General features: G+C 34.7%; 1 protein-coding gene across 9 annotated transcripts in view; it reads left to right on the top strand.

Moving 5' to 3' along the window:
* LOC115210326 (forkhead box protein P1) overlaps positions 1 to 26,228 on the top strand; it is a 566,153-nt gene that overhangs the window by 83,240 nt on the left and 456,685 nt on the right. Inside the window, exon 1 of one of the 9 annotated variants that reach the window (XM_036501967.1) lies at positions 780 to 800. The exons of the other annotated variants lie outside the window; for them this stretch is intronic. The gene's annotated coding sequence lies outside the window, so the exon portion shown is untranslated. Of the gene's footprint in view, positions 1 to 779; positions 801 to 26,228 lie in introns of those variants that run through there. 9 annotated transcript variants of the gene reach the window in all.

The raw sequence follows: 26,228 nt of genomic DNA on the forward strand, positions 1-26,228 counted from the left end.
AGGAAAAAAAATCCTTTCATTTAAATCTTTTTCTATAATTTAATTGAAGCACATATATTTATATACACTTAAACACATATCTATATATGCACTTGCACACACACACACACAAATGTGCATGCACTCCCAAACAATGAAGTGGTGGTGGTGCTGGTAGTGATAATGGTGATGATTTAAAGAAAACACACACACACACACAGTGAACTAAAGAGTAAACAATATATAAAACCAGTTATTTCTCTCTTCACATGATGTCTGTAGACTATAGAGAACAATGTAGTTCCAGTAGGTATGATCTGATCAAGATAATACATTCTACCACTGTCCTGCAGTGAAACTTTCCCCCGTCATTTCACCTACTGATTCTCTAAGACTATTTCAATATATTATGAACTCTCTGCTAAAAGAAAAATGGTTAGGCAGAGACTTACAAATGCTGTATTATTTCTCTCTCCTCCTCATGTAAATAATAGCAAAGCAACTGAAACAAGAATGGCAATATTTTATTGATTGACCCATCGATTCAATCTATATTTACCATATCATACATAAATTAATATATAATGTACTAGAAATCTACTTGGATTTTTGTGTGTTTCTGTTTGTATGTGTGTCTGTGTCTGTCTGACTGTGTAATTGTGTGTGTGTGTGTGTGGTGTGTGTGTGTGTGGTTATAAGTTTATATTCATGTATGTTTGTGCAGTAGAAATTGTAGGATGGTGAAGAGTTCATAGTGGTCCAAGTCCACTTCTACAGTGACTGCTGCAGGTGAAATAAACAATGTGTGTACAGTTATGACGGTATGTGTACAGATATTATCACAATCTATATAGCTTTACATACATGCAAATATATACACGTTCTCTCACACGCTCACGTGTGCATACATGTACACAAATATAATGTGTGTATGAATATTTTTCTTCATTATTCTCCCTTGTGTCATTCATGTATAAATATGATAATTATACATACACAGTATATGCATGCCTATCTATATTACCTTAGCTTGTATATTTGTGATACAACATTCATCATAATATGTATGTATATATATATATATATATATATTTGCATGTATTTGTATATGTTGACTGTGATGTAAATATGTGTCTGCTTATCATTAAATATTTGTATGTATGTGTATGTATTTGTGTGTGTTTTGTGTATTATATGTTGTGCTTATATAAATAAAAATAATATAATTTCCTATTTCTTATTAAATGTGAATTGCTGAAAAGAAGCTAAGCTATGCATATTTAATAAGTAATGAAGAAACAACTGCACATGTAATTAAGAAATGCAGCCATCTACACAAAGTTTAGTTGCATGTATTGTAAAAGATGTGCAAGGTAGAAGAAGTGCCAAAACAAAGATGATACATTTCATTAATAACTTAGTTTTGTTTGCAATTAAAATGTATTTCTTTTACTTTGGAAAGTACTGCTCTTTAAGCTTCATTTCCATTTCTCAACACTGGAACAGTGAATCATTAAAATATATTCCTGTAAACAGCTTCAAAAATAGCACTTTATCATATATCTGTACTTTATATAGTTTCTTATACAGCTGTATATTTATACTGTCTACAGTTACATGTGTAACTATGTATTTATACTGTATATAGCCTCATATACTGCTATGTATTTATATTCTTCATATATATTCTTCATATTCTTTATATTGCTTCATATATAGCTACATATCTATACTTTATGTAGCCGCATCCACTTCTGTAACATGTTTATATGTTTACACTGAAGCACTGTGCTGACCAAAGCTTTGTGTACAGATTTGGTAGCCGGGGACTGAAAGAAGCCCATCATATATTTGTGTGTGTGTATGTGTGTGTGTGTGTGTGTAAATATCTGTTAGTTGTACAGGTGCTTCACCATACAAATGGTGCCTTTCGTTTCCAATCTTATGTGAAAACGCATTTGACCGTGGGGAAATATTACCTTACCTGGAAACAGATGAGGGTTAGTGAGAAGAGAAGCACTTGGACAAAGAAAATCTGCCTCAATGAATTCCATTCAAGCCATAGAAAAAGTGGAAAATGATGATGACTGTATATAGCCTCATATACAGCTATATATATTTATATTGTATATAGTCATATGTACAGTTATATGTTTAAATGTTGTATATAGCTTCATATATAGCCATTTGTATGTTTATACAGGATATAGCTTCATATGCATATTGTTTCTTTTGTAAAAAGTCACAAGGAATAATGCCTATAAACATACAAGTTGCTGTTTGTCTATATTTCATTTCTCTTTCTCCAAAGCAGTCGATGGTTGTTTATGAGAAAGCTACAGATTAATGTAGTGAAAACTATTCTGGGGGAATTAAACAAGCGCCAACTGCTTCGGATAAAAGAAGAGAAGTAAAATACAAAGAACTGATGAGTGTGTTTATAGGCTTGGTTAATTATGACTCTTCCCAAATGTAACAATATTGACTTCAACACATGGTTTCAGATCAAAATTCTTGCAAAATAAATTCAAAGTTGCCTCATATATAGTTATCATCATTTAACATCCATTGTCCATGCTGGCATGGGTTGGAATATATATTTATGCTTTATATACAGCCTCTGTTGCAGAAGTGTGAAGGCATGTGACTTACTGGTTTGGCTGTTTGGCTCATGATCATAAAGATGTGAGTTTGGTTCCTGGCAGTGCATTCTGTCCTTTGTGTTGCTCCAGTCCACTCGGCTTGCAAGTATGAATTGTACCTGTAATTGAAAAGGGCCAGCCAACCTTATCACATTCAGTGTCCTGCTGAATCCCACTGAGAATTATGCGAAGAGTACATATGTCTGTTGTGTGCTTCATCATCATCATCATCCTCATCCAGTGTTTTAAATTTGGGTTTTGTCCCTGTTAACAGGGGTGGGCGGATCTACCTCAATGCCATAGCGACTGAGGCAGGCAGGTGCAGCCCACCCCAACCTTTGAGCTGGCTGGCTGATACCTATTCTCCCTTGCTATCATGAGACTTTTTGGGAGCTGGATTTTCTATGGGGAGCATGCCCTTGCTTACCCCCAGCCTTAGTTTCTAGATGTGAGTGGTCCTGAGACCAAGGCCTCTACCACGATTTTTAAGAAATGTAGTGGAAAACTAGCTCAGGAAAGCAGGGACTCTACTCTCTGAGACCCTTTTCAGAGCCACCCTACCTAAGCTCTTCCATTGATCAAATCAACTGGAACCTTTGTCATAACTGACAGAATGCCAGTCATATAGCGATGTGTTTATTGCGTCTATACCAACATATACAGGTATTTATATGTCTATACTGTATATAGCCATATATATACAAATATATATGTTTATACTGTATATAGTTATATATAAAGCTATCTGTATTTTTATAGTGTATAAAGCCTGCTATACAGCTATTTATGTTTATACTGTATATACCCTTATATACAGATATTTATGTTTATGTTGTATATAGATCCATATAGAATTATGTTTGTATCGCATATGTAGTTAAATATATAACTAGTTATTTATATGTTATACCACATGCACAGTTATTTATATGTTTATTGTATATAAAACTTGGTATGTAACAATATATGCTTATATTGTATACAACTTTATACATGGATACTATATTTATAGTTTCAAATGTAGTTACATTTATACAGTATACAGCTTTATATACACCTCTTTGTATCTTCATAATGAAATTACTGTCATATGCAGTTATATGTTTATAGTACCTACAGCCTTATCTACGGCTGTTTTTATGGTTATACTTCATCAACCTCATAGTCCAGTTGGTGCAATTATGAATGTGTAAATCAGGAAATTTTCAACTAACATCACAAATGCTATGTTTTCCATATCTTGTTTAAAACTTTAAAATTATGTTGTCTTCTAATATATGACAAATCACTAAAGTTACATTTTCAGTGATCAGAAAATAATGTTCTCCATTGTAATATTAACTTCACATTTCTGTTGTTACATGTAAATGCTGCACCTGGTATTATTCAACATATATTTTAATTAATATCTGTTTATTTCTAATTTAAATTAAAATTTATTATTATATATAGATATACTGCAAAATAATTTTCTGGATTTATTTCTCACTTCACCCCTATTTCCACTGAAAACCGTTTTATCTGTTAGTAATATGTCCATAACGTGCAAAGTTGCTAAAATTTGAAATGCAAATTTTAGTAATTTAGACAAGATGCTGATCATAAACCTGTTCTTTGAACATAAATATCTGAAATGTACAATAAAGGCAAATAAATGGTAGATCTTGTATCATTCAGCTGGATATTGTTTTTCTCTATTTTATTTAGAATTGTCAGAATTATAAACTTATTTGAAGATAGATAGAGTGCATTTCTCAATATTACCATTTAAAACATTCTATAGTACTCTAAACTATAGTGATTTTAGATATAAAGAGTCTTTACTTTGAATTATACATACATTTAAACACTTTCAATGGTGAGAAATTTGTTATTGTTGCATTTTTTGCTTTGTTTTATCCCCCTCCCTGCCTCCTACTCCACTTACTGATGTATTTATTTACTGCATTTTAATAATGCATTAATTTCTAGTAAGAAAAGTTTTTCATTCATTTTAAAAGTAACAAAAATATTTTCAATGGTGAAAATTCTGGCCAAAGGTTATTTTGAAAAGATCCTTTGATATTAACTATCATTTCTAGTATTGGATGTCCATTGTTTAATTATTTAGAAAGTAGTCTTTATAACTTTTACCAAAGATTTAGAAACAGAATCGATGACCTCTGACGATACGGAAAGGTTTTGACCTTAAATATCTTTACTGGAAAATATCTAGCGAAGCATGGAGACACCAGTGATGACATAGGCAATAAGGACCGCCAATGGAACATCCAACAAAGGAGATTTTCACCCAGAAATATAGCTAATCGACAATAACAAGTTTGGTGATATGTGGCCTAATCACCACGTTTCAGGTTTTATCTTTGATTAACAGGAATTTCTCTCATTTCGCCTATAGTTCTTCATAGAAATCTCTTTGGAACATTGCATTATTTCTATCAATAGTTGTCCAGATTTGGCTGACTGAACATCTTAAGAAGAGTCTAAGAGCCAAGTCATTAACTGAACAGAAAAATAAAACAATATCATCATTAAATAAAAGAACAAAAGACATTCAAAGTATATGTGATTTGCTTGCTTCTGTCTATGGTGTATGTTTGTGCTTGTGTATATATGTGCGTATACATGTGTGTGTATAAGTGTCACGTTTACTATAAATTTCTCACTTGGTTGAATAAAAAGAGCTACAGCGGAAACCTAGGTTTGAATTGATATTTCATATTGCAATCAAAAGCTTTTATCTCTTCTCTTGTTAAGTTCTAAAACAAAGTGTCGGACACCATTTTAGTTAATGAAGAGCCAGTAGTGAAGAAAATAAGAAACTTGGTATTGTAGCTTGGTTTGAAAAGCTGAATATAAATACTCATAAACATCATAAATACACAAACATATTCAGACGTGATGAATACTCACAAACATTCATAAAACTTATCAAATACACATCAATACATAGTTATTATTTTACATAAATTATATAATGCTATTATGACTTGTGATTTCTAGTTTGAGGTTCATTTCTGCTGACTAAACCACCAACAACACCATTGAGATAAGTAGCAACATCACCATTATCTTCTCCAGCACTACTACACATTGTCAAAAATCATTAATTCTTTTTACTTTAGTAATTAAATTCAATACTACATTCCTCTCCTTCTGTCTCTAAATTAGTCAGAGATGTAAAGGCCAGAGTCGACAACCCTTGCAGGCCTTCTCAGACCTGTGAGATTGATGTAGTTAGTATTTAGTTTGATGCCTGCAGGGGAAAATATGAGGTTGATATGGAATTCCAGGGGGATGCAGTATTGGGGAAGAATGATTGAGCAGTATTTTGTGGGGTATGTCAGGGCTTTAAATCCTAGTTTGCTTTGAGATTAAGTTATTGCAACTATGATCAGCTTTTCTTTTTCTAAGAGACTAGGGTGTAATTTCAGGAAGCTTCAACTTCTATTTCTAGTAGGTTAAATGCCTGTATATAGGCTCTCATATTAACTAGTGAGGAGAGATGAATGCATTAGGTGTGTTTAGGTGGTGGTGGTGGTCAATTATTTACTAGCTAAGAGCAGAGATCATAGAAGCAGCAGCAGTGGTAACAACAGTAGTAGTAGTAGTAGTAGTAGTAGTAGTGGTGGTGATGTATGTGTGAGTTAGTTTTTAGGGTGTTTTTGTGTAGTAGAATCTTTGATCAGCGGATGAATTATTTTTTTAGTGGTTGACATCTAGAAAATTTACGTTTTATCTACAACTCTGTCCTAAGTATTTGGGTAGTCCATCAGGTTTAGAGATGGTTAACCACTAATCAGGGCTGAAATATTTTCTGGGCCTAAAAAGAAAGTATGATTTATAGGATTCAGTTTTGACAGTGATATATATATATATACACACACACAGCTCAGTTTGTTATGATAGATCATCAAGGACTGTGACATGAAGCTTTTGTAGCAACTTTAAAAAGCTTTAGTTATTCATTGTTCAGCTAAAAGGAGTTGTTTCCTTGATGCATGTGCTGATTATGTTGTCACTTTTTAAAGTCATCTCTACAGATTTACTGAAGAAGCTGGAGCCAACACTGAAAGTTATGTTTCATTCATGAATATGTCTATGTAAACAGTGTGATTCATCATCATCATCATTATTTAACTTCTGCTTTCCATGCTGGCATGGGTTTGATTGTTTGACTGAGGTCTGGCAAGCCAGGTGGCAGCACCACACTCCAGCCTGTTCTGGCAATGTTTCTACAGCTGGATGTCCTTCCTAACACCAACCACTCCAAGAGAGTAGTGAGTGCTTTTTATGTGCCACCAGCATGGGAGCCAGTCAGGCTGCACTGGCAATGTAAACACTCTAATGGTGCTTTTTATGTGCCACTGCCACGCGAGCTAGTCAAGCAGCACTGGCACCAACCACGCTTGAATGGTGCTTTTTACGTGCTACAAGCATGGGGGCCAGTCAGAGATTATATGTATATTTCAGGAGTTCTCGCTCCTTCTTCAACACTGCATCCAACTCGTTAATCATCCATGAACACATTACTTAATTAGCCACCACATACAGCTTGTACGACACAGTATTGACATATAAGCCTTGAAAATACTTGGTAGTATATTCTAGTTGCATAATGAAATACGTTGTCCCTGCAAGCAGTTGTATGATTACGTTTTGCTCTTGATGTTTATATGTCTGTATTTGATGATGTTTTCAATGTCTGTCTGGGTTGCATGTAAATTGTGCTTATTTGTAGAATGTGTAATGCGGCAGTATATATATATATATATTATATATATATATATATATATATATATTATGTGATCTGGAATAAAAGCAAGAGAATCCTAATAATATTTATAAAGTTGAAATGTCCTACAAAGGGGTTAACCATGGCTAAAACAGCTGTACCAACTATCATTGATAAGTACAGACATGATGTAAATTTGTATGTCAGAAGATACATTACCATCATCATTATTTAACGTCCGTTGCCCATGCTGGCATGGGTTGGATGGTTTGACTGGGCGGACATGCTGGAAGGCTGCACCAGACTTCAGTTTGATTTGGCATGGTTCTCTACAGCTGGATGATCTTCCTAAAGCCAGCCACTCTGAGAATGTAATGGGTGTGATTATGTACCAATGGCACGGGTGCCATTTGCATGCCACCAGCACAGGTGCCATTTGCATGCCACTGGCACAGGAGCCAATTTGCATGTCAGCGGCACAGGTGCCAATTTGCGTGACATTGGTATCTGCCATAACTGCGATTTTGCTCAGCTCGATGGTTTTCTTAAGTATGACCTAATGCCAAAGGTCTCGGTCATTGCCTCCATGAGGCCCAACACTTGAAAGGAACTCGACCATTTTGCCTCCATGAGACCCAGAGCTCAAATGGAACTCGGTTACTTACCTTCATGAAGCCCACCACTCGAAAGGTGTTCTTTACATGTCACCAGTATGGGTGCACTTGGTTTGACGGGTCTTCTCAAGTACAGCACATCACCAAAGGTCTTGGTCATTAGTCATTACCTCCATGAGGCTCAAAGTTCGAAGATCATGCTTCACCACCTCGTTCTATGTCTTCCTGGTTCTACTTCTACCACAGGTTCCCTCCACAGTTAGAAATCAGCATCTTAACTCCCTTGACTGCAACCCCCTTGATTATTATGTGTGGGGTGCAGTTGAGGAATAGACCAACAAAGCTCATTGTAACACCAAAGATGAACTGAAGGCAGGGATTATGGCAGCATTCACCAACTTAAACAAGGAATCTGTCCAGAAGATCTGCAGGAGATTCCAAAGTCTTCTCGAGGCTGTGGTTGAGGTCAATGGCGATTTTATTGAATAAATTTACTCTTTAGTATTTCAAGGTTTTTTATGTAATTTTATTAAAATAAGATGTCAGTGTTATTTTCACTTTTGCATAATTTAGACGATAGTTTATTCACTGCCTCCTGTATGTATGTGTATGTGTGTGTATATATATATATAATTTTAATCCAAACGGGAAACAAAAAAACAACAACAATGGAACAATTACAGTATTATTATTAATAGGCGCTCAGGAAATATATGTTACATTGAAATGGGTGAGACCCATTAGAACTTTCGATGGAATGCTTTCTAGTATTTGTCCTGACTTTCTAAACTCTGAGTTCAAATTTCCCCTAAATGAACTTTCCTTTTCATTCTGTTTGGAGATCAGTTAAGTCCAGGTCATTGGATCAGGGTATCTGTTTTTGTTCTGTAAATTTTGAGTTTGAAAACAGCTTCTAGTTGCCAGGAACATACACATACACAAAGGTCCTTCAAAAATGGCAAAAACAGTGATTACCTTTGGAAATCCTTATGTACCCAAATATTTCCATTTTGGCTGTCTTTGGTTGAATGCTCTTTCTATTGACAATTATTTTACAGACTGTACTGGATACATTTCCTTGTAGCATCAACACTAGGGAAGTTGAAAAGTACTTGGCAAGACAGGTCTTAAGGGACCACCTGACTCTGCTTGTTCTGTTTATTTGCTGACCACTTTACAGTGCATTGTTTTGTGGCAGCAGCACAAGAAGACAAAATGTCTTGTTAACAGTAAATGTAGAGAGCATTCAGTAACCTAAAGCATATGGACCAAGGAGGGGAATAAGAAAGGAAGCAATAACAGCAGAATAGCTACAAATGAATAACTGTGATGATGGTGGGTGGGCGGTTTAATAGTGTAAAGAATTCATGATAACCTAGGGAGGAGAGAGAGAGAGAGCAATAGTTGAAGGTGTGGATGACAAAAGAATTTTATGTCAAAAAAGCAAGGTTATTTGGGAGTGAAGTTATGGGTGTAGTGATTGGTAGTAGCAGAGGTGGAGAAAGGCAAGAGTAAGTGATGGGTGGCAATAGAGGTGGTGCAGAAGAGTGTGTGTGTGTTGATTGTGGGGAAGAGGGTGGTCGTATGCAGCTTCTTATTCATGGACCTGGAAGATGATATGTGTAGATTGAGCAGTGAGTAGATGTCTGTTGGAGATACAAAAGGTAAAGTGCCAGCAAATATATACATTCTTTTACTCCTTTATTTGTTTGTCATTTGACTGCGGCCATGCTGGAGCATCACCTTTAGTCGAGCAAATCGACCCCAGGACTTATTCTTTGTAAGCCTAGTACTTATTCTATCTGTCTCTTTTGCTGAACCGCTAAGTTACGGGAACGTAAACACACCAACATCGGTTGTCAAGCGATGTTGGGGGGACAAACACAGACACACAAATATACACACACACGCACACACATACACCCCCACCCACATATATATATATATATATATATACATATATACGATGGGCTTCTTTCAGTTTCCATCTACTAAATCCACTCACAAGGCTTTGGTTGGCCTAAGGCTATAGTAGAAGACACTTGCCCAAGGTGCTACACAGTGGGATTGAACCCGGAGCCATGTAGTTGGTAAGCAAGCTACTTACGACACAGCCACTCCTGCACCTATACATACACATCATGTGTGTATATATATATCTATATATATACACACACGCACACTTACATGCCTGTGTGTAGAGACCTAGGTTATACAACATCTCTGTTTTTGATGCAAATATAGTAATAGAAAGTGACAGACATGTCTGTTTATAACAAAGATACTCTCTTCCATGTAGATGCTGAATATCATTGATAGAGGTATAAACTGATGGTGTGAAAATCCTGATTCAGATTCCATCAACAAATAAAGTTCTAAAAAGTAACTATAGAAAACTACAAACATTATTAGATAATAGATATAGAAATGTTAGTAGAGCAAGCTGTATGGAAACCAAGTCCATACAATTGTAAAGAGAGTCAACCAATATCAACAAACTACATATAAACGTTTATTATTACATGAACCAAATGCACTCTAACTGTAGAAAAGATGAATATGCTATTGGAAAATTCATCCAACAGAACACAGCATGTCTTAGACCCAATCATAAACCCACATAATTAATATATTGCAAAAACAAAGCAAAAAAGACCCCACTGAAATAAAAGATGTTCTTATCAGCAACAGACCAGAGAAGCCAACAAACTTGAGATGGCTAATGTAATTTACAAACATAAAACTTGTTGATTTCATGACTAATTATTTTATTATATGCTGCTACCTTCTCATCTCACTAGCTTAAAACTATTTACACATGATTTACACCACTAACTTAGAAGCTGTCTATGATCCTTTACCTTCTGTTCTTACATGTAATCACTGTACATTACTCCTTTCTTTTTTTTATTTCTCAACTCACTTTTCTCTGGACCTGCTATTCTTTCCCTCTGGAAACCCAAATTCCCAGGACAAGAGATTTACATATATATATACATATATATATATATATATATATATATATATAATCATCAACTGAAGCTAGGTTGGATAGATTGTCATGATCCAAGCCAGTTCTTATTGACAGTTACTACTTTCACGGATGGATTAGACGACCACATCTCCCTTATGTGTTTTAAGTTTACCGTGGTTTCAGTAGTTGCTGCCATGATAAAATGCACACATCTAATTGTCATCAACTCGATTCCAAGCGTAACTACTTAACCATTGGAGTTGTATGTCTGTAAGTGGTTGGACAACATTTCTACTATGGTCCCTACATGACTACCTAACTCTTGATATTTTAATTATATGTACGTACATACACATATATATATATATATACACACACACATACCACAGTAAGCACATAAATGTGAAACAAGGTGGAAAAAATAGTACTCAAATACTGGAGGTAGAGCAATATGCCTTATTAATAAAGCTGCGAAAACATCACAAAAACTGTTACTTAAAGTTTTGCATTCCTGTTTGTTAGACAATTTTGATTGTCTGATGAACAGGAATGTAAAACTCTAAGTAACAGTTTTTGTGATGTTTTTGCAACACCAAGCGATCGTGGCCGTTGCCAGCGGCATGTAAAAAGCACCCACTACACTCACGGAGTGGTTGACGTTAGGAAGGGCATCCAGCTGTAGAAACACTGCCAGATCAGACTGGGCCTGGTGCAGCCTCCTGGCTTCCCAGACCCCAGTTGAACCGTCCAACCCTTGCTAGCATAGAAAGCGGACATTAAACAATGATGATGATGATATATTTATTATCATCATCATCATCATCGTTTAGCATCCGCTTTCCATGCTAGCATGGGTTGTGTAGATATATATATATATAGGTAAGAAAAATACTACATTATTTTCTCAAGGAATTTACCTTTGGGACAGTGGGTAAGTGCACCTTTGGACATAAGAAACTGCAGAACTCTTGCTGGTGTCATTGGAGCCATATATATTAAAAACATGTTGTGTTTGTCTTGTGACATGTTGCTTTTCATGGATGATAAATTTTTGCTGTTTGAAGAGTAATTTAACCACAAATTGCAGACAACGTAATCTTCGTATCATCTGTTGTGCAGTACTGCAACATCCTACATTCTTTTGAGTATTGTTTCACTGTTTGATGGGCAATACATGTACATGTCTACCCACATGTATATGAATATAGTTGTTGTGAAGCATCTCTCTTCTTTTTTAGGTGTATTTATGTGGAAAAGATGAGATATGAACACTGGACCTCTTGACAATCTAATTCAGCCCCTACCAAGTTGAGCATTTGTATTGTGAATGGTTCACCCTTACTATTTGCCAGAATCTTTGCATTAAATATTGTTGACTTGATAAAATAAGTAATCTTCTTTAAAGATTCATTTTTCATTAAATAAATGTCACACAAAATATTCTGTTGCTCAAATGAAATGAAATATTCAAATGAAAACCAAAAAAAAATTAAAGCAGAAATCTAAAATTTATAAAAATCTAATCAAAAGGAAATTTCTAGTCTAAAATATTACTCCCCAACCCTGCCCTGTATAAAAAAAAAGAAAAAGAAGAGGAATTGATTGTATATAATTTTAGTTGTTGTGTGTCTGGAAAAGTAGTAATGTAACAGTTTGAAATTGACTGAAGCAATAAAATTCAATAATGAAATTGGTAAATATTCCTAAAAAGAAATGATTACATATAATATGCATTGGTGGAAACTTTAGAGTATGCCGTCTGATGGATTGACTGAAATGATGTGGCCAAAGGATAAGAGCAACCCTAAAGACTTGAAAAGAATGGGGTTCTAAGCTCTACAATTACTTCAGTTTGTTGAAGAAAGCTTGAATTCTTCAAAAAGAAAGTCCTAGTAAAGATATTGATGAGGATATTTAGCTTGTAATGTTTATAGCTTTTGTTTAGTTTTGGTTGATAAATTTTAGTAAACCAAGTTTGAAACAGAATTTCTAATTCATTGTTGAGTTGTTGTCTCAATTCTAAAGTTTGAGTGGAGATGAAGATTTTTGAGGATTTGACTGCTACTGCTCACACCTTGAGTTGCCACTTAGTGGTTGCTTTTGTTGGCTCATACCAAAATGTGGAAAAGTCACTGCTTGAATGCCTTGTCTTCTTCAATTTGTCAGCAACTAAATAACAACACCAACAATTCTTTCCCAGTTTATTTTGGGCTGAGGTATAAATTTACAGAACCACCCAACTCTTGTGAAAAAGTCAATAAAAGGTATAAAATACTTAGAATAAACTGCTAAATTCATTTGGAATAAAAATGATTAACCTCTTATCTACTTAATTACTATTTTTGTATACATATACAGATTTATCTGAAGAACTACAGACCATAAAAGGGTAGTGGAATGGAGGGTTACTTAGTTTGTAATTTAGTGATTCCAAGGCTTGTTATATATTAGAGATGATTGCAAAAAGACAACTGAGTTAGATATCAAATCCTCCAAAGGAAACTGAAAGTTGTAGAAATATTTTCTGTTTTTAATTGAACAGCTGAGAAGTGGCGGCGGTGGTGGTTGCGGTGGTGGTGGAATAAAGAAACGTTGGGACATAGTTCACATAATAGTTTAATTGATAATGTCAGATGCAATCATTATTGAAAGAATGGCTGTAATTTCATTTCTTCTCTGATAATTTGCTTATTAATTGCAGTAGACCAAAATACTGAAAGCATCATCATCATCGTCGTCATCTTCATCAATAACAATGACTCTAATAGATTAGCATTAGTAGTAATAGTAGTTGAATAGTTATAGTTTTAATAGTGGTGTTGATAAGAGTTCCAGGAATACTGATTTTAGTTTGAAAGTAAAATGATAGTAAAAGTGGTGCTCATGTAATTGCTGTTATTATTTCAGTGGAATGCATGAATGCAGATTAAAAAACAGTAACTTCTATCAGTAATATTGCTTTCAGATTTTGGCACAAGGCCAGCAATTGTTGGGGAGGTTGCAAGTCGATTACATTATCCTCAGTACGTGACTGGTACTTATTTTATTGACCCCCAAAAGGATGAAAGGCAAAACTGACTTCAGTAATATTAGTGACATTGAATGTACATGGTAGCTAATAGGATTTGGTTTGGAACCACTTGTTCGTTATTCATTGGTTCAAATTAACTGCTGGTTAAAACGCTTTACTCCATATTGTTATGAAATTGTTGGAAATAGGGAGTAGATAATTTGGAAATAAAAGTTGTATCGTTTGGTAGTAAGGATTAGATAATATGAGAATTTTATCTATTATACACTAATTGTATCATTGATAGGGGTACTTTTTCTCATTTGTTTCATGTCAAGAATTTGGGGCTAAACATCAGCTCTCAGAGAATTTCCTTAAGGATTGTCATTATTTGTTAACTGTGTTTGCAACTACAAGTCAGGTGTGGTGGTATTCACTGTTGCAGCACATTGCTGTATTCACCATTTGTCAGTATACTCCTAAGTCTTCATGGGTGACTTGTCAAGCAGAGTCCTAATCAGGCCCCATCTCTCTGAGATACCTCCTCATCTTGCTGATCAACACAAGTCATCAACCCAAGCAGATCCTCAGTGAACTGAACACAGTTTGTAGGGTCTGAGTTGGAAAATTGAGCAACATGGCCAAACAGTCTGAGCTGGTCTTCTTGAATTATACAAGTAGCAAGACCCATCCCAGTTTTTGAGTAGAGTCATTAGTTGGATACAAAATGTGACCAACGGTAACCCCATAATTCTGCAAAGTCCCTGGTACCAAAGCAGTTCTTGTAACTACAGAGGATAAAAAATTCCAACACAAAATTTATATAACCACATTTTTTTTTTAATGCTGTAGCTCAAAAGTATTGGCATTTTTTGATAAGTTACCAAAGTGATGTAAGTTTACGTTTGACCTTTACAGCTGTTAAATCTTCTAATGGTGTATTATTGTCTATATTCTGTCATCAGAGCCAATTCTTTTACTTTCTGAATCAACTGAGAAATATACTTAGCTGACAAAAGCTATAACATTGACTGGCAAGAGTCCTTTACTAGTGACCCGCTTGTTTATTTTAATTTTCAGATCCTTCTCTTATTTTATTTCTGGCAGACTTCTTGTGAAGATAGGAGTCTAATATAAACCAATTAATGTTAATGAAAACTGAAACATCCAAGATGAAAATAATGTCCAATAGTGAATATATTAATAAAATAAACAAAGATAATGAGAGCAATATTAATACGTAAAATTAACCAAACATATTATATAGTAATCACATACATATTACATAATAATCCCTCCCTATGTGTTGATTAATTATTATATGTAGCTTTAGTCTGAGTTAGTGAAATGTATTAGTTATTTGCTCTTAGTTACAGTTAGAAATATGTTGGTTATTGTAAAAATCTAGAAAGGTTAATTAGTAATTGATTGGTATAGCTTAACAAATTATCTGTCTGGTGGTTGCAGAAATAACCTAGACTGGATTAACATTGGCAGAAGTAATTTTATGTGTTCATATTCTTCGTTATGATATGGCAATCAACAACATGAATAGGTCCATTTATTTAATCCTCACACATGTATTAACTAGTATACAGTGCTGTTAAAAAACAGTAGCTATTTCAGTCACATTCTATATATTAATTTTCTTTACAAGTCATCAATCATGATTATCTTTAGTCTGGGTCTGTTTAATCCGTATTCTTTTTATTACTTAAAAAAAATGTTGAGATTATGAAGGCAAGATTACATGTGAATTATGTTAACAATTAAACTTCCTTGGTTCATAAGAAAAAGTTAAGGAAAAGATTTTCTGTGTCAAATGTAAATGATGTTTCCAACTGTAGTTTCTACTCTAGTGGAGCCTTTGCTTGGAAAATAACATTTGTCCATTGCTATGTGGAATGTGGCTCAGCTGAAACTTTATATATATCAATATCAGCTAACAATTAGTTGGCATATTCCTCTTCACATTACCCTTTATACTTTTCTAAATTCATGTAAAAAGTTTTAACTTACCTTCTTCCTATAGAGACTCTGCATTGTAGAAATGTAAACTGACAGAAGAAAATGTTTTGTTCTGGTCAGCTTCTTTCCTTTGTGTTTCTTTTAGTCTTGTGACCAGCAATGCTTAAGAGGCTGTTTGAAACAGTCATGTGGAACTCCTGTTCTCTAGATTTTCCAAACTCAGTGGCTTAATGTCTGTTCCATATAGCAGCAAGTTTTGGTGTAAGTATGATTGAAAATGTTTCAAAAGTTCACAATCTTGTTTCTAGGTTCACTATCAGTTATGTGGAAGTTTTGGTTAGATTCTTCAAGCATGTTTTTGGATGGATCTGAGCCTTAAAATTGGCTTGACAGACATTGTACAGAAGTTCACTAGATACAAGTTAGTGTAGATCTTGCTTTCTTTTAGTGAAACCTGATCTGTTGCAAACATGAGAATCAAGGGTCCGGTTTGAGAGTAACTCAATATATTTTGTACTAATGTTTCCTGATGCTCCTACACATGTGCTGGTATGAACTATCTCAGAGGTCCAGCAAAAATGTCATGATCACTGCTCTCCTTTCTGTAAGTCATCTAAAAAAATTCTTACTGGAATCCCTTCCCTCATTCTCTGTACATGTATGTGCAGGGGTGTGGTGTATATTGACACACATGCATGTTGTTCCCAGCCAGTAGATTAAAGAAATATATCTTTCATCAAGTAAATAAATATATTTACCAGGATTAATACAATCTTAAAGAGATTGATAACCATTTAAAGGACTGAATAGAATTAAATTGTGTGTGTGTGTGTGTGTGTGTGTGTGTGAGTGAGAGAGAGAGAGAGAGAGAGAGAGAGAGAGAGAGAGAGAGAGAGAGAGAGAGAGAGAGAGAGAACAAGAAAGGGGTTGTAATAAATTGGTACAAGTGGCATTTCATTGGTAGTGAAGACTGGAAAAACATTGATGGATGATATTTACTGGGTTTAAGCACAATTACTTCACTTTTCTGAAAGTAATAAATTGTCATATTTTGGAAAGTTGAAGAAAGCTAGAGCAGAGTATAAAAGGTTATTGATTTCATATGGAATCGTCTTTGTGCTTCTAAGCTACTTCTCAAAATAGATATTAACAACAGTCTATAGTCTGATGATATATAACTGAAAGATCTTTTATAGCAATTTACTTTATTAGAACAATTATATACTCACACATACACACGCACACACACACACACACACACTGATTGTCACCACACAAATCTATCAATTCACTGAAACTGAGAAAAGTTTTATTTCCATTCCAGGTAGATATTTTCAATGAATTCAAGCAGATTGCTTGTTTAAAATCTCAATTTTAGTTTTCCTTATTTTGTTTTAATTAATCAATAGATAAGATTCTTCCTATATATATTTGTGTGTGTGTGTGTATATATATATGTTTATAGTTTTCTTTGTTTGTAGAAATTGAACCTGGAAGTTTGTCTCATGATTCCAGTTAGAGTAAAAAATTAATTTGACACAGAGCAGCACATATAGAGAAATATAAAAACTGTGTAGGTGTATTCATAAGTGTTTGTGTGTGTCTATATGTGTATTAAAATAAGAGAGTGTGTGTGTGTGTATGTATATATATATATATACATATATATATATATATATATATATATATCATCATCGTTTAACATCTGCTTTCGCTGCTAGCATGGGTTGGACTGGCGAACCAGATGGCTGTACCAGGCTCCAATTTTGATCTGGCAGTTTCTACAGCTGGATGCTCTTCCTAATGCCAACCACTCCAAGAGTGTAGTGGGTGCTTTTACGTGCCTCTAGCACGAGGGCCAGTCATGTGGTACTGGCAACAGTCACGGAAAATCGTGTTTTTTACGTATCACCTGCGCACCGGCACAAGTACTAGTAAGGCGACGATGGTAACGATCATGCTCGAATGGTGCCTTTTATGTGCCACCGGCACGAACGCCAGTTAGCCGCCCTGGCATATATATATATATATATATATATAGCTGTATTTTGTTGAATCTGGAGGAAGGTGCATTGCTCATTTATGATGTGTGTGTATGTATTTCACGTGATGAGTGTGAGGGGAGCTGTGCTGCTAATGACACTTGTAGACCCACTGAATCTGGTAAATTTGATGCTGTTTGTGTTTCATTTAAATCGTTGCAGGTTAGCATCTGCAGGAAGACGAGTGGGGGGGGGGACAAAGATTCTAGAGGGCCAATGTTATAGGGGAGAAAGGACTGGGCATAATGAAATGCAAAGCAGACAACATATCAAAAATGATGAATGGTAGAAAGTTGGAGGGGGTGGGGAGTGGCTGAGTGGTTGGCATACGAGGTTATTACGGTAGGGACGGAACAAGTAGGCTCTGTGGCTTCAAATGTGTGTGTGTGAGGGAAACAAAACGTCCCTTATTTGAATAATCCTGTTTTTGGTTAGCAAAAGGAATGGCATTCGACTGCAAAAACAATGCTTTTGATAATATAGAATCGTACAGCTCATGCTGGCATGGGAAAATGAACATTAAGATAAGTGAATAAAACACACACACACACACACACACACACATGCATGTATGTATATGCAGACATGTGTGTTTATATATATATATATATATATATGCACACATTTGTGTTTGCCTACTAGTAATCTGTTTATCTTCCTATATATCTGTATTAATCTACTTGTGTGTATGTATGTATGTTATATACACATACACACGTGTATATATGCATACATAGTACATATTCAAATAAATGTCAGAAGATATATACATGTATATATATATATTTGTACAGTTTAAGGCTCTTTAATCTAAGAAATTACATAATTACATTCAAAGTTGCCTTCAGTGTTTTCTGTTTTATCTTACTTACATTGTCATCAATACTTTCTGTGGCAAAAATTTTGATGAACATTTTTTTTTGTTTCTCATATCTGCATCAACATCATCATCATCATCATAATCAGCAGCAGCAACAGCAGTACTACTCTACTTATCCATTTTCACCATCCTCATTAATATCATCATTATTGTTGTTATTATTATTATTAACCTTATTTCGTCAGTAATGTTACTTTCCCATTTATTTTTCCAATTCATTTCTACCGATTGAACATTTCCATATTTGCTCTGATTAATGTCATTTTAAACCTCTTTTCAACTCAACAATCATTCAGTCTTTACCTGCCATAACGATTTTCATTTTTGGTTCAAATTACTACAAAATTTTCTAATTTTCTATAATTAAATCACATAATTTTCATGTATTTTGTCATTTTAGTAAGTAGTTAATTTCAACAATATTAGAGATATTCAGAAAAAGTCAAAAAGAAAGTTGCAAAAGTAATTATTTCTACACAATTCTAAAACTTTTGCACACCTTATTTTATTTTATATTTCTTAGACATGTTAAAATATAAATGATAGGTTACTGAGTGTAAGATGTTCATTGGATTATACAAACCATCATTGTCGTCATCTTCCAGACTTCCTAACACCACCACTCTGGCATCTCTGTTACTAACACTACTGTTTTAGCCAGAGCTTTATTTGCTGTTCATACTGTTATCGTGTCCTTGCAACAACCAAACAACATACAAACATTTGCAGTCACAAAACTGCCTTAACAGCAACAATTTCATCCTCTTGTTGACGTTACCCTTCTCTGGGACAGTCATCATTATCTCATCTGTTTTCCATGCTGGCATGGATGGCTGGATGTGTTTCCTAATGCCAACTATTTTGCAGAGTGTATTGGGCGCTTTATATGTGGTACTGACAAGGGTGCTGTTACGTGATGCGAGCATGGGTGCTTTTTACATGGCATTTACATGGGTGCCTTTTATGTGGCACCAACACTCACACGCTTGTAAGATAAGGACCTCTCAACTAAAAGGAGGACTGGGGGGCGGTGATTGGCTGTAAAAGACCTGCCTGTATGTATGGATAAATATATCAATACGAACTTTTAGTTGGAAGAATTCTGACCTGATAGATTTTGGCTTATATGAAGTTCCAATTCGATGTTAAAATACCAGAGATTCCTCTGAACCTTTCCAGTACACAATGATCCTTAGCTGTGCACTTCAACATATCAAGTAAGACAACTTCCAGGGTCTTGTCATTCCTTATCTGAATTTTTTTTTTTTTTTCATATATAGATTTTGCTATGAGAAACAAATCCTCAACGCTAAAGTATTTCAATGACATCCAGACCCAAAATATATTTTGAGTTTATTATTGAATCCCTCTCTGTTGTTTATACAGCCCTGCCCTGAATGTTTGGGCTATATTTACTTCCTTCTAGTTGTCTCAACTGCAGATTGGAGAGATTCTATAGCAGCTATTCTACAGGTTGATGAAGGTAAAATACAGTTGTATATTCTTTTTCAAGAACTTTTGCCATTGAATCGTTAGAATTGTATCTGTTTCATTGGTAGTAATCCTTGTTTTGGTGCAACCATAAGTGTTTATTGTTCAATCTAATCATTGTGTAGAGTGAAATTTGGAATTCATAGAAACTGGCAATGGTTTGTGTTGGTGGCAGTTAGTCTATAAGAGGGTTCTTAGAAGAGTTTCAATAAGTTCAGTTGTTGTGAGGAGTGATGACTCTAATGTTGTGGATCTTTGCTCTTCACTTAACCCTTAACTAATATTGCTAACCATATTATGACTCCTTACTCTCCTCTTGTGTAACCTTGCCCATCAGTTTAACTCTTCTACAATGTCCTCTCCCTAATGCTCTTATTAGACTTTATGGTATTGGTGTCGTACTCATGATGGAAGATGGTATGTATCTCTGTCACATAATTAACTTAGTTAACCAAGTCAGTACCAAAAACAAAAGAAATTCCTGTTTGAAATCCCAGTCTTCTCTCTTCCATATTCCTTTTGGTGGAACTTTTTTCACCTCTTACTTATTGATCCTACTTTCCTTTGATTCTACTGTTTCACTTCATTCCTATCACAGTTTGATGCAGTTATCATGATCTTCTTTGTCAGACTTGAAACTTTCTTCAATTTCAATCTTCCATTATTTCCAACTCCAGTATTAATTACAACATCTCCAGTAGCAGGCCTTTATATACTAACTCCAGTATGCCTCTTAATGGCACCTGTTGCTAAAGATGATGATGATGCTTGAAATAATACAAATGATATTAAAGATAGCAATAGGGATGACAACAAAAATACAGACATTGATGAGGATGGGAACAATTATACAGCAAAGACCATGTTGGTAATGATGATAGCAAAATTATTGATCTTGGTCATAATGATGATGATGACAACAATCATATGAGTGATGATCAAGTGGTGATGAGTATGATGGCAGCAATTACAGAGATTTGATGATGATGATGGTGGTGATTGCAATCATGTTGATGATTGATGGTACCAATGGCACAGCTGATGAACATTGGGATACCAAGAATGGCTTTAAAAACTAACTTATTTAGGGAAATGCTACTTAGACATATATTTAGCTAAAAATAAATGCAGTGTTTATATATGTGTGTGTGTATGTGTGTGTGCACATACACATACATACACATCTCCCTCCCTGTCTCTCTCTCTCTCTCTCTGTGAGAGTAAAAACATTTTGTTGCTCTCACTTGAAATTTTTTAAACTGTCAAAAACTAAATAAATTACTAATTACAGAAACAATAATCACATCGTTCTTTCCACTTGGCAATATTTTTTCCCTTATTTTATTGTGAAGTTTTTCTTTTTTTTTGCTTTTGTGTTTGCTTTTCACAATGTAGGTGTGTAAAAGTTTCCTTCCTGCACAGAGCCTCTTCCCACAGCATTGCTAGCAAAACTTCATCCTGTAGAGGAAACATTGATAATCTGTTGCTGATCTACATGTGGTTTACACTTATATACACCATGTTTAACATATATCTTTTCTACACACACACACACATACACGTGTTGAATGCATTTGTATGTGTGCATTTATATATTTGGGCTTCAATGCATTTATGTGTATACACATCACTTGTAAATAAGAATACCTTTAGTTTGAGTGATGATATCATCATCATCATCATCATTTAATGTCCATTTTCCATGCTGGCATGGGACTGGGCAGTTTGATAGAAGCCGACCAGCTGAAGGGTTGTTCAGGCTCCATGTCTGTTTTGGTATGGTTTCTGCTGCTGGACATCCTTCCTAATGCCAACCATTTTACTGAGTGTAGTGGATGCTTTTTATGTGGCACCATCTCTTATATGTCTGTAAGATTAGAGATGTTCAGCTGGAGAGGGCTGTAGGGGACGAGGCTGTATGCAAGGGCAATTATGCTTTTGCTTGGCTTGACGTGTCTTTTGAAGCACAGCAAACTGCCAGGAATCTTGGTTCCCTATATATGCTTATGTTTGACTGTGAACACAGTTTCTATTGAAAAGTATCATCACCTTTCTCTCCATATTTTTGAACTGGTCAAAAATTTGGAGAAGTTTAGTAAAATAACTTTTTAATGACTTCTTAAGAAGGTCCTCACTGAAAACTTGTAAGAGGAATGTGAAAAAACAAAACGAATTAAAATCTTAAACTTATTTAACATTGAGATTTTAATTGAAATATGAACATTTCGCTCATGAATTTGGTTGAGTCCAGAGGTCTGTTTTATAGTGGTATCAGATTGATTAAAAGGCTTCTCTAAATCATTTACTTGCCAGAACAGTTTTCTATGTGAGATAAAACTGAATTTGTCTCTCAGTATGAACAACCAGCCTTCATGTAGAAATGAAAGACAGAGAGTGTATTAGAGATTACATGTCTTCTGAAAGCCATTACTTTGAAGCATTCATTAATTGTACAGAGCACTTGCTGTTTATAGAAACTAATCTTACTTATTTAGAGAGTCTATTTGTAGGCGAACTCTGTGTAAACAAAATGTTTTTGCCATGGATAGAGTATAATACTGGAGATAGGGTGCAATCAGTTGATGTTTTAGTTAAGAAGCACCAGATGAATTCACACGAGCATATTATCTGTACACATGCATGCACGCACACACACAGTTTTCAAAATCTGTTCGTGTCTTCCCATATTTGTATACTTGGAGTCAAGCATTGTACTGCATGCATGCATGACTACACACATTCTGTTGTTTCTCTACTTTAAAATGTGGTTTGTAAGTTTTCATTACTTTGAAAAGACTGGGTAAAAAAAAATACTTTTAGACAGGCAACTAGTATATTGGAAGGCAATATTCAGGGTGGACTATTTTTAGCTAGGGCTACTTGATTTTCGCAAGGATTTGCATATTCCTGTCCCACCCCCCTAAAATACTATTCATGTGCATTTATATATATATATTTGTGTATTTGCTTATGCATGTGCTTATTCTTATTCATGTCCGTTGTCTAGCATGTTCTTTCCAAATCTGCATCTGTTCATCACCCAGATTTAATATTACTCCTCCTTCAATCACTTGGTTTTCATTCACTCATTCACCCCATCATACATACTCACCATCTCTTTTGTTTGCTGTATCACTCTGCCAGTGTTGTTAATGAATACAAGGCCTCTGGATAAATACTATCACCCTTTCTGTACTGCCAGTCATCACTCCCTCTTCTTTGAGCTACATGCTATTGACGTCCATCACACATTCTTACCAACCCTATTACTATCCAACAGTCTCTCTCTCTCCCCCACATCAGTGCAATCTTCATCCATGCTTCTTGATCTTTCTATCTTTACTTTCTCTTCTCTTTACCATCTTGAACACTTTACCATGATGATGCAAGCACATCATAAAATAGTGAGCAATCTTTATTCTTCTGTGATCCAAGGCTACCTCGCTACTACATCCAGTAAATTCATTGGCAAAGAAGCAGGGGCAATGCAGAACTGAGTGGTTGTTTTAGAGTGGTAATGAGGACATGACAACTTTTCAAATGCTAGTACTGCAATGAAAGGTATCCGGTACTCTGTAGAATGGTTGGTAAATGAGTAGAGGTAATGAAGGGATGAGAGGAGTCTTTAGTTTTGACAAGAACATAACTACTGCTCTGGTACAGGTGCCTTGGTAAAATGTACCTTGTAGTCTTTTTAAAGTGGTTTGGGGGGAGAAGAAGGTCATCAAGCTAGAGAAAGCAGGCCAGAAATAGAGCTGTGATTGAGATGTGCTCATTTGATTCATCTGGTGGAGGGAATGCAGTGGATCTGAATGTGGACCAGGACCATGAAGAACTGTCTGATCCATGCCATCATGGAAAGAAATGTATGATGATGATGATGATAAATTATTTACACACTCACACACCACACATTTATATTCTTATCCTATATACATACATGTTTTATCCTGTATAAATACACACATACTTATCTTATACTCTATACACACACACACACATGAATATCTTGTCCTGTATCCCAACACATATATCTCACTCTCTCTTCTCCTTTATAATTTTATTTTCTCTGCCAGATTATCTTATTTCAGAATTATCGGCAATTGATAGTTTTTTTGTTTTTTTTTAACTTCCATATTTTCTTTATTAAAGCAACCATCATCTTTTAACACAAATTCATTTTTGTTTTATATTTCTCTATTTCCTCCTCTTTGCTCTTATCTTCATCCAAATATATTTAAATATTGTGGATATTCAATTTTCTCCCTCTTTATTATTTAATTTCTCTCGACTCTTTGACACTTCATTGAAATTCTAAATACTTCCATTTTCCTCTTGACTTTCTGGATTTTTAAAAAAAATTTATATTTTCTATTTCAAATTAAAAATGGTGATATGCACAATAAAAATTCCATTATTAATAAGTACTTCTGTAGTGTCTCTATCATCTTTGTGTTTATCTATTAAGGCTGTTGTATCATTTCTGGTGAATTACACTGATGTAAGCAACTCATTAATTAACACTCATTCAGCTATTTTGCTTCTAGTCTCCTTATAACCCACCACACACACAAACACATTCCTATTGCTGTCTTATGCTCTGGTTTTATTTCAACCTGTCATTGTTATATTGTCAATAAATATGTCAAAAATCAGATTTACTCTATCAGGCTAACTGAAAAGTTATGTTGCAATCATTAAATTATATTGAACTGGTAAAATTAAATTGACAGGACTCTTTAATGAAATTATGTTGTTGTTTGTGTTTATAAAAGATTTGATGAACTTTTCTGATAACTCTTAAGGAAAACTAAAAGGAAAGTATTCTTATATTTGTTACCTTGTTGTTTGATATTATCTCGTCTTTAATCAGTTATTAATATTTGAAATAATTTAACTGTTTTAGGTAGGAGTTGTGGGTATGGCTGTTTAAGTTTCAGGCTGTCTATAGAGAAGTCAACAGTCATCAGGCTGGTAATTTAATCCCTTCTATAGCCAAAGTGATGTCCCAATTCATCGGGCCATAATAGGGGGGTGCTGCAGAGGAAATACTGTTTACATTGCTGGATGTGAATTCTTTTATCTGGAAGTTAATGGAGCTGTGCACATATTGAGAAATATCTCTGATCACAGAAAGCCAGATGCTCCGACTACAGATGGCTTCACTCAAAATAGGAGGGTATGAATTTTCAACATCACTCATGTTGTTACCCTCCCACTATTTTCCTATCATAATAGATTCCTCACCACTTCAAACAATAGATGAAAACTGTAACACCACATAGAAAATATTCCAATTTACAAGCTCCGACTGGAAAGAATAACCACGAAAACAATGAAATAATGAAACACTCTGAACTTAGATTACTTGTTTACAAAAGTACATAAAGTTCATCATAAACTGGCCAGTCTGTTTGCTGCTGTACTTTCTCTTCTATCAACCTTTACTTAGTTGAAATAAAACAATATTTAGCTCATTCATACCAAGCTGTTTATCCAAACAAACACTTGTGAAACAAAATCAAATTCTAAAACCTCAGTATGTCAAGATTGTAATTTATTGCGGCTATACTCTGTGTTAACCCTTACAATTCCTGTTATGTATTGATCTATTGACAAACATCCAGAAACATATTGTTACTCAAGATCTCTTTATAAGATTATAACTCAGAAATTCTTAAGATTATCGTTTTTCAGACAAACTTATCTGCAAAGATGGAATATTTTTTAATCCACATTATGTTGCCATTGATATAATCTCCAATAATAATAATAATCAGGTGTCATATTGTTAGATATGGCCTTGTAGATAAATATGTTATTGTTATTAGTTTAAAAAGAAATGTGCCTAGTTTCACTGTAGTTTAGTGCTGTTTACGTATCCAACAATAGA

Source organism: Octopus sinensis, linkage group LG4, assembly GCF_006345805.1.
Source record: "Octopus sinensis linkage group LG4, ASM634580v1, whole genome shotgun sequence".
Classification (NCBI taxonomy): Eukaryota; Metazoa; Mollusca; class Cephalopoda; order Octopoda; family Octopodidae; genus Octopus; species Octopus sinensis.